The sequence below is a fragment of the Carassius auratus genome, unplaced genomic scaffold, assembly GCF_003368295.1.
Source record: "Carassius auratus strain Wakin unplaced genomic scaffold, ASM336829v1 scaf_tig00020714, whole genome shotgun sequence".
Taxonomy (NCBI): Eukaryota; Metazoa; Chordata; class Actinopteri; order Cypriniformes; family Cyprinidae; genus Carassius; species Carassius auratus.
Genome location: NW_020525048.1, coordinates 22,156 through 47,198, shown reverse-complemented (window position 1 = coordinate 47,198; position 25,043 = coordinate 22,156). Strand labels below are relative to the sequence as shown.

Here is a 25,043-nt window from a genome sequence, read left to right as displayed (position 1 = left end):
TTTTTAAGAAACAACTAAATTATATTGCCAAAAATAAATATAAAACAATTCTGGTAAAAGGTGTTCATTTTTTTATTTTTTGCCCCTATTGTGGATTTTTAAAAATTACCTTGCTATGCAGTGTGTGTAACACAGCTTAAAGCGAATGAAAACATCCTGCAAATTTTGCGCCAATATTGCGTCTCGTCAGCCGCGTGACAGCGCCAGACTTTAGATCAGGTTTGAGTAGATCTATGGTGCAGGTCATTTTTAGTTCCTCAAAATAGCAACGTGCCAACACACCTCTTTTTTAGACCAGCAAGCCCATGGGCACACAAATGCATTTGTCATTTAAACAGTGCAGTGCAGGATGGGAAAATGAGAACTGTGAAACTAGCAAAAACACTTGCGCCGCACATTGCGCCATGTATGATAAGACCCATTGTCTCTCAAAAGAAAGAGTCCACTCTGAATCATTGAAATTATTTGTTTTTAAAACTAATCCCAAGCCATTTCATGTTGATGTCAACATGAGACATTAGCATACTTGCCTTCCCACTTGTTGTTTTTTTCTGTCGATATGAATGAAAATGCAAATTTATTTTTTGCCACTAGGTGCTGCTTTTGGAGCAGTAAAAATAGCAGTTTCCCTGGTAACACTGTACACAAAGCAGCACTGCACTCAGAAACTCAGCTTTATCAGGCATTACAGGCATGATGAAATTACAATGAGACCAATCGGACCAATCACTGCAGATTAGTGTCACGCAAAGGGGGATTTTGGAAAATGTGTCGTTGAAGAAGTATGGTAAAATAAATGCATATTATAAGAGAATGAAAGTGTTTTTTGACCTTGCATGCATGTCACCCTGTTGTTCAGGGACTCAAATAAACAAAATATGAACATTTCATTACCCATAATAGGGGCCACTTTATTAAACAATATAGAACTCAATGTAGTAACATATTTCATCCATAATTTATAAAATACTGCTGACAAAGTGCATACTTGTATTAACAACTTCCCAGATTTACTTCTCAGTTGCTTCTAAGCTGTATGTATTTTATTTACTAGGATGCATTAGAATCATTTATTCATAAATTGGACTACATTGTTTTAATTCAATTAACTAAAGAGCTAACTAACCACAGTATTTCATTCAGAAATCTTGTCGCACTGTATGCATTTGATTCAATAAAAATAAGTGTTGTATTAGGGTATTTCGTTCAGTGATAAAACTACACTGGTTACACAGTATGTTTTTGATTTACTTAAAAAAAAATTGTGGGAAGTCGTGGCCTAGTGGTTAGAGAGTTTGACTCCTAACACTAGGGTTGTGGGTTTGAGTCTCGGGCCAGCAATACTATGACTGAAGTGCCCTTGAGCAAGGCACTGAACCCCCAACTGCTCCCCGGGTGCTGCAGCATAAATGGGGGCCCACTGCTCCGGGTGTGTGATCACTGCTGTGTGTGTGCACTTTGGATGGGTTAAATGCAGAGCACGAATTACAGATGTTGCACTGCATTTGATTCACAAAAAATACAGACTTTACAGACACTTGTTGTGTTGTCTGTGTTCAATTCACTAGAGAGTCATTTATTCAGGAAATCAGACTATACTGGTAACACTGTATGTGTTTGATTCACTACAATGAATCGACTCATGAGTCATTCATTTGGGAATCAGATTACATGTGTTGCATTGTATGGTTGAGTGTTTGTTTTGTGATGTGCTGTATATATAACAGCAGTGTTATGGCTGCATTCAATAAGTACTGCAAGTAAGTATCGTGTTATACAGGAGAACAGTAAAAGGACTTTTTTTAGATTGAGTCTGAATTAAAATGGCCTTTACCTCCATTCCCATCTTGTCCATTGTCCTCCAGAGGTTGTTGTAGTCCAGGTAGGCAAGAGGTTCCACATTGGAGGGAACGACCCTTTGAATGGATATGATTTGCCCTTGGAAACAAGAAACAGTGTTCGTAAGAAATCGACTACCTTAGCGCCAAATAATGCAAATTGTCATTATTATTTTGTCATTGTTGACGTAATGTCTTTATCATAGCCATCATGACCTCATTATCATTAGAAGTGTAACCAGTCTGGAATGGAAAATGGTTTTTGCTGCCTAAAATATACGTAACTGCATCTCGCCTGGCTTGGTAACAAATCAGTTAATGGAGGGCCTCTGTTCACAGCCTTTACAGTTTACGTTAATACAACCAGAAGATCAGAAACAACTCGACCTTATCAAATCTCAGTAAGATTTTATGAATTTCACATAAAAATTTGACAATCTTCTTCATTAGGACCAGGAAAAATATGTATATGCTCATTAGGGGGTAAATAGACATTAATGATAATGCTAATTCAGTGAAATTCATAATCACAGATAATGACAATATTAGCCTTTGGCAAACAGCAGCTATATGACACAAGCTGTTCACACATCGCTTGTTTCCCACAGTAGTGGAAACGCTTAGTCAGTATGATCATTCTCTGCGGCTGGCCAATGGCGTAACTATATGCAGACATTACTTCATACCTGGATTGCTCTGTAGCTGTGGGGCTCTTAAATAAGCACCACTGGGCTGATTGATTAATGTTTAACTACACATCAAAGAGGAAGCACTGCGTTTCAATATGTTGTTCTTCAACATAAAGCCACTAAAGATTGCTAAACCCATAATGATAATAAAAATGAAATCTCTGATAAAGAAGACTTGAGATGGACAGTTGAAAATGTGCTAAAGGTTATTACTTTAGCACTGAATCAGGCAACCTAGTCAAAAACTGCTGACAAAATCAAAAACCTGTCACCTAGAACAGTTCACACGCAACCCTGGGTTTGATGTCCAGCGTTCACTTCCGAGCAATTTGTCATGTCATAGTGATTTGTGCATTTTCAACACAACGTTTCACAAAACCCTGTTATTTTATTGCTCGCAGAAATTGATTTGATGGGAACCAAAGTGGTTTCTGAGTAGGACTAGAATGCACTTAGTAGGACAGATAAATGATTGAAGACTTCAAATGGCAGACCACCGCACAACAACTAAGGGACACCATGCTCCTTTTTGAGTGGGCACTAAGGCAGTTCTGGCTCTCCTGGAGCTCTAAACAAGATGAAACATGATCAAAATCAAAGAAAGACATCACAACTTAGCAGTCCAGTATTACAAGGTTCAAATCTAGCTTATTATATTAACAATAACAAAAGGAAACTGAACTTGACATATTTATAAACTATAATAACCATGCTTTATTATACATTTACATTTATCCATTAGCTTGCGCTTTTATGCAACGTGCCTTCCATTGCATTCAAGCTTTACATTCATACAGTTCATGCGTTCCCTGGCAATCAAACCCATGAACCCATGACCTTTTCATTTGCACCATGCTCTTGAGCTACAGGAATTACAAAAGATATATTTTTAAAATTTACATTACACTTTTGATGGGAAACATGCATGAGATTTCTCCAGAAATGTCAGTTGAACCGGTATATCTTACAGAAATGGTCTCCCTGGTCTAAGTTGGGTTTTCGAAGAAGCATACAGTATGTATAATTCATGTGACTTAGCCATCTGCATCTGCAAACCAACTAACACCAGGAAAACATGTTCAGCTAAATAAGGGACTGTGACATTTCCATATCATTTGGCAGCCTGCCAGACCAATGCAGGAGAGTACACTGGATCGCTCAGCATCTAGCAACAGGTCTGTTCCCATGGCAACAGAATTGAGGTGGAGATGGGAGTGCATCTCTTATGATATCTTTTCACCCAGAGTAGACCCTAAGCCTCTCTATCACTAACCTCATACTGCTCTATCCACACTGCTGCCCTCCTCGGTTACAAAGCAATGAAATGAGACCACATCCTGTCTAACGCAAATGTATCATCCTCACTTTTTACAGAATGAACATATATTCTTTTGAAGAAATAGAAGTCATTATAAGCAGTTGTGCACAATGTTTTCCTTTTTTTTGCACCGATATTGACCGATACACATACAGCTTACAATTGATTTTTTTTGTTATGGTGATAATTTTGGCTGATTTAAAAAATACTACACTACTTTGTCTAAATAATTAAAATAATATATAAATAATATTAAGCACCTTTATATAAGGTATATAAGGCAAAATTTAAGCTAAATCTACCGATAAAATATCTAATACCAACATCCAAAACATTTCCTATATATTGTTCATTTCTAGAAAAATGCCTATTTTTGCAAATTTGTTTAGTATTAGTATTGTTTAGTATTTTTACATTTGAAAATACTAAGGTATTAACAGTAAAACTATACACATATTACATATCATTATAATTAATTGCAATAATGTGGTTTATTAGTATTGCTCAGAAACCACTACTGTAAACGCACAGTAATGCAAACACTGTACAATAGGCTGTATTAATTTTTAACAACACTGCCTTTGCACAACTGTTCAATCATAATCATACTGATATGCTAAGACTGCCAGAAAGAGCAGAGCAGAGGAAACTGGGTCTGGCCTTTAGGATTACAGCTATAGAAAAGCTGATTACATGGGCGCCTTGGCTGCACGCTCACCTTAATTATAAAATGGTCTGCTCATTGTAAGGCCCTTATTGGCTAATACTGACTCAAGGCCAATACGTGATTGTGGAGTAACAGGTGATACTATAAAAGCGGTTGTAAAACTTTCAACAAAGCGTGCAGGAGCAGATTGGACTGACTACGTGAGGGGCTGATAAAACTACCATATGAGCCTCTTTCATAAAACTTTGCAGAAAAATGGACAAAGTTCAGCAAAACAATGATAATATCCAGCACAAACTCAAGAGGCGAATTGCACCTCTGTTGTTAAGTCAACAGACTAGCTCAATAGAGATTCATTCATTCATTCCTCAGTGACAAAACATAATTGTATTAGTGACCTATAACAATTAAAGTGCAGTCACATTAGCAAAATTTCTTTTTGTTGTTCACCACCTTTGCGAAAATCTTTCACACTGACACTTAATTACAGACTGCATGGCTTCCTATTTAAAATGACTGGATTTCTCCTCTCAAAATTCGCAGAACAATCCGCAGTTTTGATTGGAAATTGTACACTAGATTTATTAATTAGTGTGTTGTCACCAGACATCTACATGGGTGCCTCTGTGGACTGAAACGATTTGGTTATGAAGGAAATGCCCTTGATAAAAAAGACGAGCCAGACATCATGGTGTGAGAAAACGTGTGAGAGAGAGAGAGACAGAGAGTGTGTCCCCTCAATCCCGATAGCGACTGTCTTTTGATGAGGAGTGCTGCCATGGTAACCCACAGGGATGCTCCAATCAGGAGATAATGGTGAGGAGAGAGGGGACCGCTCCTTCAGAACACACACTAACACAAACACACACATCATTAATCATTAGGACAGACACATTCGCATTCATTCCATTTAAACCACAACAAGTAGCCTTTAGCAAGACAGACCATTACAGTCTCAGTTGACATGAAGAAGCCAAATGAAAGTGTGATGTTAGCACAACACTCTCCTTTATTTTCAAGCAGTATCCTTGAGCCTCTGAACAGCATCTTTCTTACAGATGTCTGAATCCATGCTGATGCATTCTTCCACAAATAAAGCCTTGAAATCAAAGAGATATGCCTACGTGCATTCATAGCCTCCTCCTGGTGTCTACCTCATTCTGCATTACTGCCTTTGTGTTTATTCTGACAAAACCTGAAAAAAAAGGAAGTGCTGGTTTGATGTTGACTTTGACAATGACCCTTGTTGAAAAATTAGATATGTTTTGAAGGATGGCTGCTGGTTTAAGCTGGTCCTTAGCTGATCAAGTGCTGGTCTTGTGCTAGTCCTGAACAGGAGCTACAGTAGTTGCTTAGGACCATTTTAGGACCAGCACTTGACCAGCTTAAACCAGCTCAAAGCAGCAGCTTTGCTTCAAAACATAACTAACCAGCATATACTGTTTTTTTTTCAACAGGGCATTGTGCTGTCAAACTGCACAAACCAAGGAAAGGGAACCAAGGATTGTTTTTTCAAAGGGTTTGCATTTTTTCAGAAATGACTCCAGCAGGAATATGAGGCATTGAATTGTAACTCAAAAGATCAAAAACATGCTGGCAAACTAAAATATATAGCCTATATATACGGTACAATAACATTAGAGGATTAATTTAAAAAAAAAATGCTCATCCTTACGTTGTTCTTTGGAATAGAAAAAGTGAATTTCTGAAACTTACACTACAGTTCAAATTTGGGGTCTGTAAGATTTTTAAAAAGATATGAATACTTTTATTCAAGAAACATGCATTAAACTGATCAAAACTGACAGTAAAGGCACTTATAATCTGAAGTGTTCTGTTTAGGAGTTATGATAACAGTTCTGTGTCAATGTTATTAGCAGGAAATATTGAGAAAAAAACCTATGTCTGATTCATAATTGAATGGTTTACTCATTAGGTTCAGGTACACAAAATCGGTTCAGAAAGTCTATATAACTTATTCACTGATCTCAAATTCAACTCACTTACTCAGCGAGGTCACCAAATTTAAAAGACCACTGAAACAACAAGCTATCATGTTTCATTACGGAACAGTCATTTGGACCACTTTTATAATATGTTTTTGCAGCTTTTTAAAGCTAGAAAGCACTATTCATTGTAACTGCACAGAAAAGCACAACCAACACATTCTGCAAAATTTCTCTCTTTGTGTTCAATTGACAAAATAAAGTCATATAGGTTTGGAACAACTATTTTTAAATTTTTTGGGTGAACTTTCTCATTAACAAGATTCTAGTACTTTCACATTCCTGATTTTAAAATATTCAGACGATTTAGGATATTGATCCGGAAAGCAAAGTTAAAGTTTCAGATCTTATAAATATTTAGCATCAAGCAACTATTTAGATAGATAATGTCCAGATTTGATGGTATGGTGTAACACAGTTGACTATTCTACTGGGAAAAATCGAAAGATCATGGGAAACATGCCAAAGGGTCTTTTCCACGGCAACTGAAATCCAGTTTCATCCTAACATAATCTACAATGAACACTCCAATGAATCTCCACCATGACCTTCCCCTTCGTGCACACCGCCTTCTGGAGTATGAGTCAGCTAGTTGTTTTCCTGGTCTCCATCTCAAGAACCCCTTTGATTTACCATGATAACTTCAAAACAACCTGTATTTTTCTTATGAAATATGACCACAGAAAGCAGTAAAGCCCACATGATAAAGAGCAGTACTAAGAATCCAGTGATTTATACCTGTAATAGCAGGGCCAGAGCGAAGAAGACACCGAGTATACAGCCAAATCTAATAAGGTCATGCAGCGTGCATGTGCTAGGGGCAGCAATGTGTCTACTCAAAGGCAGGATGAAGAGAAGGCTGGTTTCTTGAGTTCCGCCCTTCTTACCCACTCCTAGCATCTGAAACCATATTACAGACTTCCTTCAGGCAGCGATTAGCATCTCCTGGCTTGAGCACAGCACACTAATGTGAAGGAGGGACTCTGTATTCAGTCCTGTTCAGCTGAGCAAACCGGGGCTAGCTCTGACTTCCTGTGCATTAAGACATGAGTGTGCTCAAACAAAAGGCCATATTATTAGTCGAAGCTCTTGCTTGAGGCTGTGAAGAGAGCTGGATTTTAAGGCAGGGGAAAAATCTTGTTTGAATTCCGCAGGTGTTTTGCTTTTGATTCGGTAAGAAGTCTAAGCTGCTACATGTGTAGGCCTTCACTGAGGTTTACCTTCACATAGTGAACCAGAGACTCCTCCTCGTTGACTTTGTATGTTTTCACGCCGTACTGTTTGGCTATCCTCAGGATGCGGTTTTGAGTGGGCCCAATGTACGCTCCTCCCAGATCCACCCATTTGGCCTCCTTATTCTGAAAGCACACAGATTCACAATGACATAGTAACAAGAATTTCTACTAGCCACGGTGAGATCAAAAAATAAAAAGGAAAAACAAAAAGGAAGTGTTAGAATATGTGTGCAAAGACAGCAGATTCCCTTCCATGTGAAGACAGCCTCCCACTTGGCAACTTGAAACTCAGTTTTGACTTTCCCCTTTCTTTCGACATACTCGCTGTGGTTGTGAACAACTGACTTGAGCCAAATTACTTTAAAAACAGTGTATTTAACTTTAGGGGCATTTTTTCCCCTAATTTAATTAGATGTATACATCACATTTTGTCAAAAATGATTTCATTTAATCAATAAATATGTTACGATCCAAACTACTATTAACTATATAAATTTTGCAGTGCAGAAGTGGCACAGAAACTGCATCTTAAGTGGCATTTACATGTATTTACATAGATTGTTGAATGCAGACGTTGCATAAATGCAAGTAATTAATTTTAACGGCAACCAGCGGTGATGTTGTGAGCGCTGGTAAAGATGTCATCGGTAAAGACAGCAGAGAGCAATGAGATTTCTTTACAAAGGTAAATCAAGGAATTATATTTACCTAATTATTAAATACATTGATGGTATTGTGAATGTTAACGTACTTGTCCATCATTGTGTCAGTGTATTATTCGCAAAAACAACAAAGTGACGAAACTTGCTGTGTAGAGCAGATTGTCTGTTTGGGGCTACTGTAGAAACATGGTGGTGACTTCCATGTAAGGGGACCCGCGGTGTATGTAGATAGAAATAGCTAAATTTAAAGTAATAAAAACATAACGGTTCATTAAGAAAAGTCTTTATACTCCTCTGAAAACATAGTTATATATATTATACTGCATTTCTGTAAATAGATCGTTGTAAATATTACACACTGCACCTTTAAACAATTTTTCAAAGTAAAATTCTGAATCCTGAAATGTGAAGCATTGATTCTACGAACAGGCAACATCACAATGAATGTGTGGACTCAAGGAATGCTAAAGGAGTTTATGTTTTGTGAGCAGTGTTTGGAATAACGGCGTTTAACCTGTTAGCCAGCCTTCAAGTTTGAAGAACAGCGTTAGGTAATGACGTTATTTTTTCAGTAACGGGGTAATCTAACTAATTACTTTTCCCGTCGTTACAACACCGTTAACGTTACTGAACGTTAAATGCGGTGCGTTACTCTGCATTGATTTAATAAACTATGCAATCCGAACGCACCCCTGGCTCACACAGCGAGTGAGCAGGTGGGTTAATAACGAGATAAGCGATTATGATTGGCTAAGGCAGAGTCATTTGTTTCATGGTAGCCAATCAGAGCCAGTGTTTTTACACACATGCCGGCACACACGGCAGCGCCAACGGCGCCAAACACACACACACACACACACACACGCAACAGCTACACAGTGATTCGCAGCAGCAGCAGCAGAAATGGTGAGTCTCAGGAGCAATCCGATGAAAAGTTGGCATTTTCAAGGTGGAGATATAAGCACTACTTCAAATTCATTGTGGTCAAAGGCAAGACCGTGCATCTAATGTGTACATGTAATGTGTGACACACGCATCTACAAAGCTAGTAGCCAAAAACACTTTTCTTACAAAGATAATACTTGAAGTGCAGGATAAAACTCATGCTGTCTGTTGACGTGCAATAAATGTACGAACACCTGTCTGTTCTACTCATTTCAACTGACTCGTGAAAACTGCAAAAAAAGAAAAAAATTAAATACAAATTCTCTGACATATAGCAACTTTTTTTTTTTTTTTTTTTTTTTTTACAGTAAAGCAAATAGTTACTTTCCCTGGTAACGAGTTACTTTTATTATATAGTAATTCAGATACTAACTCAGTTACTTTTTGGAACAAGTAGTGAGTAACTATAACTGATTACTTTTTTAAAGTAACGTTCCCAACAGTGTTTGTGAGTGACATACTCAATGTTAAGTTGCACTTTGTTAAAACAACTATGATATTATCATATCGCACACCCCTAGTTGTGATATTATAGTCCATGACTCATGTTCTTATCACACATGTAAAAGCAGAACGTGTGTCATGCAATGAAGTAATTTCATTTGCTTCAGATGTTTTCAGATATCTCACCTGAACAGTGTAGGTTCTTCCACCAACACGGTTTCTGGCTTCCAGGAGCACAGGATTCAGGCCGCTCTCCACCAACAGCTTGGCGGCACTCAGACCTGTGAATTGGGAATATAAAAATGCAGACTGTAATATTCTGTAGACATAGTATATGCAAAAATATCTGCTAGACTGGTCTTTGTCAAAACATGTTTATTCAGAAGATGACATGAAGTGATGAAGAGAGACAGGGAAAATAATTTGGACTTGTGTCAAAAGCAGCACAGCTCAGTACTTTGGATAACTGCTAAGACAGAGATTTAGAGTACATATGAGATGCCAGCAGTCTGTGGTCTAAAAATAATTTATTTTTCTTTCAAACTGTTCCTGTCCCTGATAATATTAAAGGTTGTTCCTGTCTTGACAACTTACTTCCTGTCTGAATGTGTAGAGTAGTTACCAATGACAGTGTTGCTGTTGGCTTTCTATTGTGTGTGATATCATGACTGACCAGCTAAAAATAACATCAACATATTTAAACCTCTTTTGTGTAAACTATTTGTGGCATATGTCTTCCATTCACCTCAACTTATGAATTAATGATGCAGAATTCTGACTTGGTAAAATTAGTCAAACTGTATATTCATATTAGGAACTGAAAATATAAATCAAATTAGCCAAAACATGTAATGAACATGCAAGGAGTAGATGATGTATATAACTGTTTGAATAGTGGGCGTTTCCAATTCTGTGGAAATCTGCAGAGTTAACCAACAAGTTTTTTTTTTTGAATACAAGACCTTGTTTGGCCTGTACTTCTCACTTGCCCTGCAAACTTTTCGCAGGAACTGCCACAAAACAGTTAGGAAAACAAAAACTAAAGTAGTGTGAAGTGTGGCATGATATAGGCTACCTCTGTAAATAAATACAATAAAAATTCACGTCTAGAGCACTTTAATGCTCTTTGAATATCATGTGTATGTTCCCTTGAAACTTGAATCGTGGCAGAATTTCATGTGAAGTCCACGTCGCAGGGCATTACGGTCAAATAAGACAACACTTAAATGCTGCCTGAACATAGTGTTGACTGGCGTCACTATCTCGCAAATGCGCTGTGCGGCTCTCCACCAAATTCTGAGGATCTCTTCAGCACGAGAAGCCCTCCTGAATGCCACCCTCTGTGCATTGGTAACCCCCTGGGATCACTAGATCGGTTGGCGCCAGACCCTGAATTTAACCACCCGTAAATCTCGAACCCTGGGGGCTATCAGTGCAGTGGTGGTCTCATTTGTAAGAGAGCCTCAAGACATACAATTGATTGCATTTGAGAGGGGTCCTCGAGCTGAAGGGATCCCCTGAATTTGGTGTGGATTCGCCATGCAGTTACAGAGATATGGCTGTTCAGTTTTAATGGTTTTGCATAGATTTAAGCTTTAAAAGGTTTCATCCAGGTCGCCAGTAGTAAACAATGGAGCGTAATTATTAAATAATTATATGATTTCAAGTATTTTATCTGCATTATATGCTCTGTAAAAAATAGTGTTTATGCCAATACCGATATATCGTAGACAGGCTCTTTTTAATTAATCAAAAATACAGCTAAAATCATAATTTTGTAAAATACTTTTTACAACTTAAAACAGCTATTTTCTATTTGAATGTATTTTAAAATGTCATTTGATGGGAGAGCTACATTTTCATCAGCTATTACTTCAGTCTCATATGATGTTTCCTAAGCTATAGTATCACAAGTCATTCTCGAAATTCAACAACACCTTATCTGACAGCCTGCTAGATTAATACATAATTAGTCCAATATCACAACAGCAAGGTTTAGTCTATCATAGAAAGCCAAATGCTGAAGTTTCAAGACATAAAAACCCATGTACCTGTCTAGCACTGAACCAATAATACAATGACATCTCCATTTATCTGCCTGAAAGTCTCTCAGAGTCTATTGTTGAAGCCTTGTGTCATTCGTAAAAAAATAAAAACATCTTCACACTCACAGTATATAAGATGTCTTATGGGCAACACTATCAGTATAAAACCACTTATATTTTTCAATAAATCTTTGCATCTTTCAGTGAGATTATATTAAACCCCTGAGGCTGCACAGTGATTATGGTGTCAGAGCAATAAATCAACAGTTTTCTCCAATGCATTGCTCAAAACTACTGTAGAAGCCACAAGTGAGAACTAGGTTCCCTACAAGAAGAAATCGCAAGTCAAACACCAACTCTCAGGAGTTTCCTGTCTGAACACACAAACATAATCACTTCCTCTCCTTACAGAGGAAGCAAAACTACTGCTCCTGTGAAGTTTATATGGCATAATGCCTTTTCACAATGCTGGAAATATAAACCATATATATATATATATATATATATATATATATATATATATATATACACACACATCTAATAAAAAAATAATAATAATTTGCCTTTTGCCCTTATGGCAATTAATGTGATTAAAATTTGATCTGAAAAATTGGATAGTGCTGACACTACTGAAAATGGCCTGTCAAACAAAAAATAAATAAAAAGATAAAACTGTTTTCTGTTACAGCCACAGTGAAGTGACAATGCAGCAAAGAACATCTGAGGTCAAAGCATGACCTTTGAAGCTTATATAATACTATAAACTGTCTTTGATAAACAGAGAAAGTGGCAGACTCCCAGACAAACAGCTTACCCAAACACACGGGCCGAATATCTGAAATGCTCTCCATCATTTGGGTTCTGTGGCCAACAGTGATCTACATCACACACACACTTTATGCTCTCAGCAACAGCACAGATACAAAGAAACTGCAGAGGCTTGCAAACCATGGCCACAGCTATGAAGTCTGATATCTGACAGGTCTGAAGTGATTGTTTTACTAAATGATATTTGGCTGAGCCACAGAGCTAGAAAGAAATCCAGTGTAAACCGCTAAGGATTTGTACACACTACGCACAAAGGCAATTTGATTTTCATATCCAATATTTAGGACTGAATGTCCATTTAGCAAGTGATGAAATCTGATCTGTTTGTTCAGACAGCATAGCCAATATTACATGTATAAATCATTTATTATAGAAATGTGTCAGCACAATGTGGCTGTTAGTGTCGAAATAGAAGATGAAACCTGCCCATTTGGTTTACCCATGTCCATCATGGCATTTCACCACGTTTTACACCTTCATGCATACACAGTGTTCAAAAACACTTACCGCACAAGGACAAGGTGTGCAAAATGCAAATTTTTGGAAAAACACACAAATTTCCACCATTCAGACAGAGACATATTTCGAATAATGTACTTTTCATCAGGTTTGTAAACATTGGAAATTAATGTGTTTGTGGTGTCTAGACTAAAAAAATAACTAAAAAACTGATGCCTGTCTGAACAAGGCAGTGAATGATAAATGAGCTCACTGTCGTACACGCTGCAGTGAAACCTATTTATTTAACCAGGTGGCATGAGTAGGAGGTATTCAATCTCACCCCAAAGAGATAAAGAATAGAAATACTCCAAGAACCAATTCAGTACAACCTCATATTTCACACGTGTATGCAATTACCAGCTAATCTGATGCTACCATGTTAAGGACAGTGCAAAGTCCTACTCGCTAACACACATATTTGAGGGTTGTCTATATGATGCCTATAAAATATTATATGATCTATATGATATGTTTGTCACTGTCTTACATGTTTGGCTGGCTCAGAAGGATATTTTCTTCTTTCCGAGACATTAAATGGTCAGGAAAGGAAGAAAAAAATCTTGAAGTGGGCAGAAACGTAGCTGTGGTCTTTGTCACTCAAGTGCAGCACTGACTGAACTCTGCCACGTAAACACGCACAAACACATATGGAACCGAATAGAAAAGCTTGCAGTTTGCTAAAAACAACTTTTACAATAAACTCTTGCGACACAGTAACAGTAAAAGCACAGTAAACATCCCAAAGTGTGGTCAAGCTTAAGAAAGATTTGTGCTTGACTTTTATAAGATCACAGTTATAGACTTGGTGCTGTTCACACAGGTCACACTCTCGTGTTCAGACTGCAAAATATTTTGATTGTTGGTCTAAGTACACATGCATTCGGTTACATTCATGTTTTTCTCAGTAGGGACCCACATCTGTGCATCAGTCATTCAACTGTGTCTCTTAGTTGGACATCCTGCCAGTTGATTCAAGTATTTTAGTATTAAACTTGCTCTGTTTTCAGCCTTTTTGTGCAGAAGATTTCTAAGAATAAAAGTAAATGTACTTTATTGATCTTAGTGTGAACAATTCATCCATACATACGATTTTTTTTTAATAAAAAACTGATGACCTCATAATTTTTCACTTAAACATTATCTCAAACTTCAAGTGAAATGACATACTTCTCCTATCATTTAGTCCTATCATTTAGCTTTAGGCCTACTTTTTCTTATTTTGTTACTTGGATGTAGTAACAACTTGCTGTTACTTTAATTTTATTGCAACTTTAAAAAAAAATCAAACACACTGCAAACCTTTTAGATAACACAAATAATTGTTCTATAGTTTTTACAAACACCAGGAAAGACAAGTATGATGCAAAGACATAAATGGGAGTAAAAAAATGGCAAAATGCTTTCAGACTAAGTAACAGTGGCAGTTACTCATGCTCATTCAAGCAAAAAACTTAAGTTTGGTCAAAGATTCGGTGGAGACATTAAAGATGACATATCAAGAAAATCGGACTTTTTCAATGTTTAAGGTCTGCAGTACATCTACCACCCCAGAAAACGTGAAAAAGAACAAACCAGTAAATTTTCTTTTGGCAAGCTTTTCTCTACAAGCTTGTGAAAAATGAGCCGCTCAGATTTCACTCCCACCATGATGTAGAAAGTGGATCTTATTTTAATATTACCGCCCTTTAATCTGCATGTTTCTACCCACGACCACTGTGTTTTTCGCAAATAACAATGGTGTTCAAGTTCAAGCAAAGCATGCTAACTGTTCAGTCTTTGGCTGCACAGATGAGAACAGAATGCTATTTAGAGTCACAGCCTCAGAGGACACAAGAGAGCAGTGGATTTATTGATTTATTTACTGTATATTAGTGTTCTCACACAGATCTACTATAATTTCTTTCCCAGCTGTTTACCTTCACAGACATAACCAACTGTTTTTGTAACTTGTGTGTTTTTAAACATAACCTTGTGTTTATCTAACAGTTTATCTGCACTGTTGTTTACTTCATTGGTTTTCACTCTATCTGCCATGTGCCTTGTGTGCTGCTTAATTTAACTGTATTACATTTTTTTAACATGTCCTTATTTGTATAGTTGTATTTTACATTTAATCTGTATCTATCTGTATTTTCTCTTCTGTTAGTGTTATCTGTATACACCAAGGTTCTGAGAGTAATGCAATTTCAATTATCTGTGTGTCTGTGCTGTACATGTGGAAGAACTGACAATAAAGCAGACTTGACTTGATAAGACATGAAAACGAACTTAGTTCTTTATTACTCACAAAATGTATAGGCCTATCAGAAGTTATTATAATATGGTTTAAAACGCACGATTTCAGCATGATAGACGTGATAATCAGAACTTTCACAACTTTCCTTTCTTTTTGATCGCCCAGAATCAAAGATTCAAAAGTAAAGTTTGACCTTTTTTTCTTTGATTTTCCACCAAATGTATTTCTCCTTCCACATCCACTCGTATTTCTTCATTTAAGGTGTCCCATATGAACTAAACAACACGTTAAGCAGCATGAAACTAAAATAAGAGTGGCATTTATACATGAATAAAAACAAACAAAATACATCTTTTCTAATGATTATATTTCACAAGCAGTGCTTTATTATTATACTATATCTGAGGAGGTAAGGAATAACATGCAACTGTGTTGTGCTTTGGTCTAAAAACTTCCTCTGATCACGTACAATTTTATAGAGACTTAGCTGATCATGAAAAAACAACATATTTAGGATTCACTCCTTTTGTTGGTGTCGGTTCAGAGGGCCATTTACTGGGAAACACGAGTCTGAGGGTGGATGGGGTTTCTGTAGCAACAGTACATATAAAGATGCAGTCGCTTGGCATGGTAAATCTATACCAATTACCTCTCTGGGAACAAGAATCGGCTGTGCACTCTTGCTCTAATTGACATGACATAACAAGATTAGGCTTTTCAATAAGACATCAAACTAAAGGTAAAGACGGTAAATCAGACAACATACTAGCTTATAGGCCTGATCTGGATCTTATGAAGCATCAGTTTGTCCTGTAAGAACAGGGTTATGCACTTTTCTCTTGTTACACAAATGCTATATGCTGCAGCTGACCACCAAACCTTCTACATTTAACTAAAATGAGCATTAAAAGTAGTTTTTATAAAGAAAAGTCTACCGTTTGCTTCCATGCTGAAATTTACAACTAATTATGCATGCATATTTTACATATTAATGCATGCAATTGTTGAAAATGCAAACAAGTAATATAAAAAATACTGATGTTATTTACATTTTTGTTCTCAGGACATTGGCAAAAGCATTGTTATCTTATAACAACTTACCTTAAATCAGGAATATTGATTTATACCAATGCATACACCTTTGCTCTGCATCAGCATGTCTTTCCAAAATAGGCCCAGATTAGTTTACAACTCTGTACCTTTGAAAGGTCAGGTCTAGAACTCTATCAAATTACAATTTGCCATTTGTATTAATACCACAATCTAAACTTAATTGCTTTGTTTGCACTCTTACGGACCCTGATAAAACCTACAATTACAGGCCAAGAGGAATCACATTTAAGAGGCTCTGTCTGTCAGCTGTAGTGGTAATTGCACAATCACATTATCACATCAGATTATCAGTCAACAAGCCATAGATTAGATGTGACACACACCACCTTTAAGTCTGTGGTTCATCCCTCAAGGAATTTCTCAATTAAAATACTAATGTCAGCTTTAACAAGCAGCTCATTCATCGTTTAATCGCACAAGCCAAAGTATCCAGAACTTTGAGAGAGTATTGTTGACTAGATAGAAATGGACAGACATAATAATTTACATCAAAACCGAAAAAATAATCTAAAATATATTGTTTTAAATGTTACACGTGAATTTAGGTATTATAATGCACAGTATAAAAATGATAGAGATTATGCTAGATTAAACAGAATTATTACAATTATTAGTGTTTTTAAAGATTCACTTTAACATTGGATAACATAAGACATCTAATCTATGTAAGAAAATTTGTTAACAATTAAAAATACAATAGCAGCCAATATATAAATTATTAATTAAAAAAAATACATTATTAAATAAAAAACCAATGGTATTAATTTTTAGTGCATTACCATTGTTAAGTGCATTAAAAGCATGAAATATGATGAAAGAATGTACATCTCCATACTTTTAGATATCATACACTACATAGTCGCATGTTGACTACACATGGTTGTAACAGTATCTAAGTTTTCATAAATCAGGGGAAATAAACTAGAGAAGCAATATTTGTGGTTAGTTTTTTTTTAGCAGTATTATAATAAAGTTTGCTCTCTAACCTCAGCTGTGCAGCTGCAACATGATTGGGCCTATGACCTGAAAACACAGCAAACAAGAACTTTAATCCATTTTCCTGTTAACATTAAAGTATGCTTGGTTTCTTTATGTGGTTTAAATATGCACCAAGTCAATCTAACACAAAGGAAAGGAAAGCCATTCTTAAACTGAATGCAGCAAATAATCACTTGGAAAAACATGTATGTGACAGAGTGCACAGTTCCTAATGCTTCATGCTCATCTAGAAGCAATTACTTTCTCCAACAGGCTGCAACATCGATGTTTAGATGCATTATTGAAAAGCAATTACAGAGAGATCAGTGAAATGGCATGTTCTCCTGGCAACCCCAAGGACAGTTGTTCGTCTAAGAGAGGAACAGAGCAGTATTATCTTAAGTTGCATAACGAAGCCAGTCTCTGCATGGCTCGGAGAGGGAAAAAAAAACAGGCCAATGACATTTGTTTACACAAGCTTAGAGGACACTGCAAAAAGGCATTTAGGCATTTGTGTATTTCCCTGGCTCTCTAGGACTATGTAGACATGTTTATACAAGTTCAGATGTTTGGTTTATCACGGTGTATTAAAAAAAGGACCATAAAGAGAGTGACTGGAGATGTAAAAAATGATTCCTAATTCATCAAAATGTGCCGAGCTCTAAAAATCAATGTTTGTAATGTCTGTTTACCCTGACTTTCAGAGATCCACAGCTGTATTTATTACTGGAATAAACATTGTTTCCTTTATTTTGAAGAGGTGTTGACACATTTTTGAACTGACAAAGCAACCCGAAGTCTTGTCTAAGAGAGATGGCAGGTTCCAGGAACATGAGTGTCTGCACTCCATGAAGTTTACTTTCATGGAAATGCAGCAGCATAAAGTCTGGTTTATTTTACAGCTCATTCTGTGCAATGTCTGACTGTAGTTTCATTTTGTACACTATGATTCAAAGGTTTGGGTTTAGTTAGGTTTTAATGTATTCTAAAGAAGTCTCTTCTGCTTAGAAAGGCTGCATTTATTTGATCAAAAATGCATTCAAAACTGTATATACTTTATAACAACTGTATATAACTTATAACATTGCTGTATAATATTTTCTTATTTTCTGTTTTCTATCTTAAGATATTGTAAAATGTCATTCATTCCTGTGATGGTCTGAAGACATCCTGAAAATATCCTGAAACATTTCTTACATTATCAGTGTGTAAAAGAGTTCGCTGCTTAATATTTTTTGTGGAAACTGTGATACATTTTTTTTTTATATTGTTTGATGATGAATAGATTCCCCAAAAAATGATTAGACACTTTTGTAACCTCATGTCCTTACTGTCACTTTTAATCAATGCAATGCATCCTTGCTAAATAAAAGTATTTTTTTCTTTCTTTTTTTTTTCTAAATAAACAAATAAAAACAAGCTGACCCTAAATATTTGAATGGTAGTATACAGTATGTGACCCTGGACCACAAAACCAGTCTTAAGTGTCTTTTTCGAAATTGAATACATAAGCTTACCATTGTGTATGGTTTATTAGGACCGGACAATATTTGGCCGAGATACAACTATTTGAAAATCTGAGGGTGCAAAAAAAATCTAAATACTGAGAATATCGCCTTTAAATTGTCCAAATGAATTCTAAGCAATGCATATTACTAAACAAAAATTAAGTTTTCATATATTTACGGTAGGAAATTTACAAAATATCTTCATGGAACATGATCTTTACTTAATATACTTATGATTTTTGGCATAAAAGAAAAATCTATAATTTTGACCCATACAAAGTTTTTTGGCTATTGCTAAAAATATACCCCAGTGACAGTGGTTAAGTGGACTAGTGTCACATATATCTTTGTAAAGCCATCATTACACAAACACACAATGCACAATAAGCACAAAACCCCGATGTAAAGTCACGCATTCTGACACTCCACAGAAATGGCCTGTGACTATGACTATCCATGCTTCCGGCCTTTCCTGGCTGTCTTCCAAAACAGGAATGCCAAAGTTCTTTAGCAAGGGCAGGACACTCTCCAGGAAGTGTCAGCGTCAACAGCCTCCACAATTAGATGTGGAATTCCTGCCCTCCACTTGCACAACTCATGAGAGCTCAACTCCTTCTAGAGTTCTGAGCAAAACAACTTCCCAATGCTTATGTTTCTGATAGCTATTTCTACATTTAAGCACAAAGAGACATAAATTAACTTTGTGAAAAAAAATACTTTCCACATTCCTAGCTTGATATGCACATTCAACTATCATTAAGGTTTATTTTCACATAGTGTTTACCTAAAATGTACCAGAAAGGGAACCAGCTGAAAGTGACCTCAGTCCTTTTTGTGTTCACAATATAGTGGGCTCAGAAGAGAACCAGGTTTTTTCTTTGTTTGTTTGTTTGTAATCTTCAGCAGGGAAGTGATCATTTCAGACCCTTCCTTGTTCACACCACAACTTAATAAGAACTCAGACCCCAGCTTATACGCAGCAGAGGAATACAAAGTGGACTTGAAGGAGGAAAGCTGCCAATCCCTGATCATGTCCCCGGTAAAGACATTTGCAGAGCTTTAACAATATGTCAAGTTTAAAATATGTACATTCTGAATTAGGTTAATTCAACTTCCTTTATTTCTCAGACTTTCAAGTTTGAAGATAAGTTGTACATTTTGTTGCTTCTTAACTAAAAAAAAAAAAAAACATAAGCTGTATGTCATTGTTGTGTTTTAGTGATTTTCGAAAGAATTATATAATATTGTAATATGGTCTATCTGAAAACTCGATTCTAATTGCCTGGCAGGTGTGCATTAAAACTGTAAAAGTCAGTTTAATCATCGTTAATGTGCCGCTTTTATTGATGCATGCAAACACACACACACAGAGTGAGCAAGAGAAATTGCAGATCACACACACAGTAACATACAGGATCAAGGACACTTATTGTCAACGCTGCCTGCAACTTTTAAAATAATAGCTTTGATACTGAATTGTTACATTATTTCTTTCATCGATGGGGAGCTAATTGCTGTTTTTGAAGTAACTGAAGTAACAATCACAGCTTTATTGTTTGCAGAGAGACACACACAGATGCAGGTAATACATAAACACAACATACATCTCTCTCTCTGTGTGGATAATTAATTCAAATCAAGGCTAGAATTTATACATTCAAATGATGATCAAATGATCTTACCACACTATTTTATCTGTGTCTGATTTAAAGCGTCTGATCTCCACTGTGCATTAGTTGGTTCTTTGTCATTTAATGCTAGACTTGGTAGATTACATAAATGACAATAGAATTGTTTTATATTGTTAGAGTTAAGAGTTGGTCGATTTATTCATTTATTTATTTTTATCTTTAAAAATATCTTTTTTTAATCTAACAAGAGGCACGTATGAAAATTACCTCCATAAAAACCAAAAGTGTATTGGGACATCATTGCACCTCCGGAAGTGGACTGAGTATGGTTCTATTTTGGGTCCTCTTATTGGGGGGTCTGAGATCACTTGGTTTGTTCAGATATACAAGCTGAACCATAAACAACCCTAAATGATTTGCAGGCTGATTTCTCTGATGGGTTCACTGGTTCAGCCTATGCCATCTGTTTTTCTGACCAGTGACAGAACTGGAGAGATTTAAACACACCCCTAGGTGTAAACAATAATCTTTGCCAAGCAATTTGCGCTATGGACCTTGAATGGTAACTCAAACTGCCTGGCTTACTGAAAATAGGTGTGCTCATTTTTATTTTAAGATGAGCAAAAAAAAAAAAAAAAAAGAATCACATTATATATAGCTTGAGACTCCTTTAGAAACCAACTGCCAAACAGACTTGGGCTCTTTTGTTCTGGGCAAGTAAGGCACACCAAACATTGCCCTTGTAACCAGAACATCCAAAAAACTACATTGTAACATGCTGACAACTATATTAAACATCTTAGGATCTTGACAGCAACGTTTGCACAGGAAAGAGCAACTAATATTTCAGAAAATATAGTTAATTTTCCAATTTTGTGTGGTAACACTAGTGGTGCAGAAATGGCTTAAATGTATGACTTTTATGTATTTAGCAAACCCTTCTATCCAAAGCAACTAAAACACTGTATTCAAGTTCTTCATTTAATCCGTTCCTAGGAAATAGAACCCATGACCTTGGCGTTGCTAGCACTCTACTGTTTGAATGACACACACTTTGACTCTAAACATGGGAATAAAATGTAAACTACAACAATTTAATTCAGTCAATGACATGAAACAATAAGGTCACAAGAGTAAAGATGTCATTTCCATTGTTTAGCTGAAAGGCTTCGGTTGTCTCTCTTCTATGTCAAGCACAACCCCTGTGGCGCTTGACAACAGACACAAATACACATTTGCTGTCAGGTGTTCTTGGATCCCAGAGAGCATAAAAATGAGTTGTCAGTTTTGTTTACCACCTCTGCCAACATGCTGTCTCTCTGAGCACCTCCAGTGGCTTTGCAAATAGTAAATGGATTTGCAGGGAGTGCCGGGTCTTTATTAAAAGGTCCCTGAAGCAATGTTGCATTTCTTTTCAACCCACTTTATGAGGTTTTGGTTAGAATAAGAAGAAACTGTGATTTTCTTCAAAGGCCAACAGGTGAAAAACCTCCACGTATTCAGTGGGTGTACGACGACAGCCAATTTGTGAAAAAAAAACAAAAAAACAATTATCTTTCTATCTACTCCATGTGTCAAAAGAAGACAGTCCTGGATCATATTTACATAAACTGAAAAAAAATTAAATGCATTACTGCACAAATCAGATCATAAGACATAACTTACATGTCATTGCATTAATTAAACTGCACCTTTGGCCAGAGAGTGAATGCGTAACTTTCACACTACCGATGACGTGCAATATTGCACACATGCATAAATGACAAATGTTTTACAGACTCAAAAGTGCAGTCTGTTAAGCACTGACTCCTAGAAACTTGGCAGGGAATCAAAGTTCTGAGGTTGAAAAGGTTCTACATCGATGGATTGGGTCCATGGTGCACCATGTGTGGCCTTGTTACATAACAGTGACTGATTACATTCATTAGCTTTTTTTCAAGCAGAGTAGTATGATTGGTTCAGTGCACAGCACACACCTTTATTTTCTGAAACAAAGTCTGAGTTTGATTAATCAGTAGCTTATTAAGATCAAGAGTTAATAAACTGTGAGCTACATACATACAGCATATAGTCTAAAACATCTGACTTGATTTTGAGGTCTTCTTGCATATCATATAAAATCAAAACTATCAATTCGGTCTGTATGCATAGAGATAAAGTTTCGATAGGTTATCGGTAGGACATCTTGATACATTTTTTCTCAATTCTGTTTCCAAGAATGCTGTTCTTACACAAGCAATATTTCATCCGGTGTGCACTTCCTCTGAGCTGGGTTTAAATTGTCATGCCTGTATATAATAATGAATATTCACTGTGGGAACAAGTCAGTTTGCACAAAGTAAATGCAATTTCCTGTCAGGTCATTACCGTAAGGACGTTATGCTGCACTTTTATGCTACTCTACACAAAATTGGTCACATTCTAGGACTGACTGAAACAGAATCCTTATAACATAAGAATTTTCTAATGAATACTTCATCCTATTGTAGTGCAATATATTCATGAATCTCTCTGCAATCAATGTAAAATAAACTCCCTAGGGATAACACCAAAATTTCCACCAGGGACAAAGCAAACTAGTTTTCTCACACTACACTTATTTCATCTTATTTAACTCTGAGTTGCATACACATTCTTCAAAGCAATGTTTCACACTGATTTTGTATGGGTTGAGACTATGAAGAGCACCAGAGCATAGCAAGTATGTGCATGCAAGGACTGCAGCATATGTGTGTAGCTGATGCATGTTCAAGGAATTTTCTTTACGTTAACATTTATATAAATATATAAAGAAACATTTATATTCTGGGTTAACCACATTCTTAATTTTTAAACATTATTTGGGCATTTTCTAGTTCCTTTTAAACAGTCTTGTTCTACATTTTTAAAGAAATTTCTGAATATGAGGTGATTAAAACTGTAACAATTATTAAATAATAAAGGATAAAAAATAGTTGAGAAAAAGAAATTGAGTATACAACGTCACACATGAAATAACCTTAAACATAGTTTTAGGTGTGAAATGCCCATGTCTTCAGAAAAAGTTGTATATAACAAGATTTTCTAAAGATTTTTTTTCAAATAAATAAGTGGACATGAAATATTTGTTGAGCTCAAACGTACAGTTAAAATGATTAGAGACATAAAACAAGATCACAAGGATAAATTATCAGTTATGCAAGATTGCTGGTCATTATGATGAAATATTTGATGAATGCAGTGATTGACCAATCAGAATCAAGTATTGCAGAGCAAGTGTAGAAAGGATGGGTAGTTTACATTAAAAAATTAGCAACTAATGATATCTAGATTAACCTATTATAAACAAAAATACATATTTTTTATAATTATTATACATGCAGAGTATGCTAGATGCTAGCCTAACAGTAGAAATTATGAAATAATAGTTCTTTCAAAAAATTATTAGTCATATTGCAGGACTTTTCTAAATGAGATAGTGAAGGTAAACAAGGGATTTATAAAAATATACACTTGTTCTTACACACATACGTGCATGTTAAAGAAAACTACAAGCTTACACTGTTGCATGCCACTTAACTGCCTCTGGCGTTATGAATATGAAATAATCATTTCACGGAAGTGGAAGAGCAAGCTCAGGTGACACCGCGAACTAACCCTGTCCTCTTGACAAACTAACACAGTCCTATTTAAAACGTAAATATACATAATTATTTTAAACGCAGCAATGGTACAGTGTTGTTATAAGGTGTCTAAGCTTCTTAGGAAATGGAATAGTGGTTCTGCACGGGTCTGTCGCGCGCCTCGTTTTACTCAATAACCAAGATCATAACTCAGCATTACTACCATGAGCCTGTAATATTCAGTGATATAAAGTTACTTGAACAGTGGGTTAATTGCAATGAGATTATCTTAAGTTTTATGCGCTATTTTGATGACACTAACCTGAGATGCCTCCGCCAATCACAATCACGTCGTATGCGTTCGCAGTCATGGTTCTGTTCGTCTCACTGGCGCTCCGCTCACAGCAGAAGAGCCGCTCCGCATCTGTGTTCAAAGCATTCTCAGCCCCGCCCCCGCCTCCTATCATGATTGACACTGGGGTAAATGCACCGAGGCTCCCATCTGCGTGCTATGTAAAGAGTGCCAGCAGGAGGAGCTCATATTTCTATTTTAAAAGTACAACATTACTGTACAAATAGATATTTAAAAATATATTTACATTCGATTACACAATTTTAATAAAATATTACAAATATTAAAACAAATTATATATATATATATATATATATATATATATATATATATATATATATATATATATATATATATATATATATATATATAATAGTGTTATTTCATGGCCCTCGAATTTGATTGGTCAGCCGAAGTTCCAGAACTCAACATTCGTTTTGCAGCG

General features: G+C 36.1%; 1 pseudogene; it reads right to left on the bottom strand.

The window, feature by feature from the left end:
• Nucleotides 1–1,834: 1,834 nt before the first annotated feature.
• LOC113076549 (amine oxidase [flavin-containing]-like) lies at nucleotides 1,835–24,744 on the bottom strand (annotated as a pseudogene).
• Between the last annotated feature and the right edge of the window lie 299 nt (nucleotides 24,745–25,043).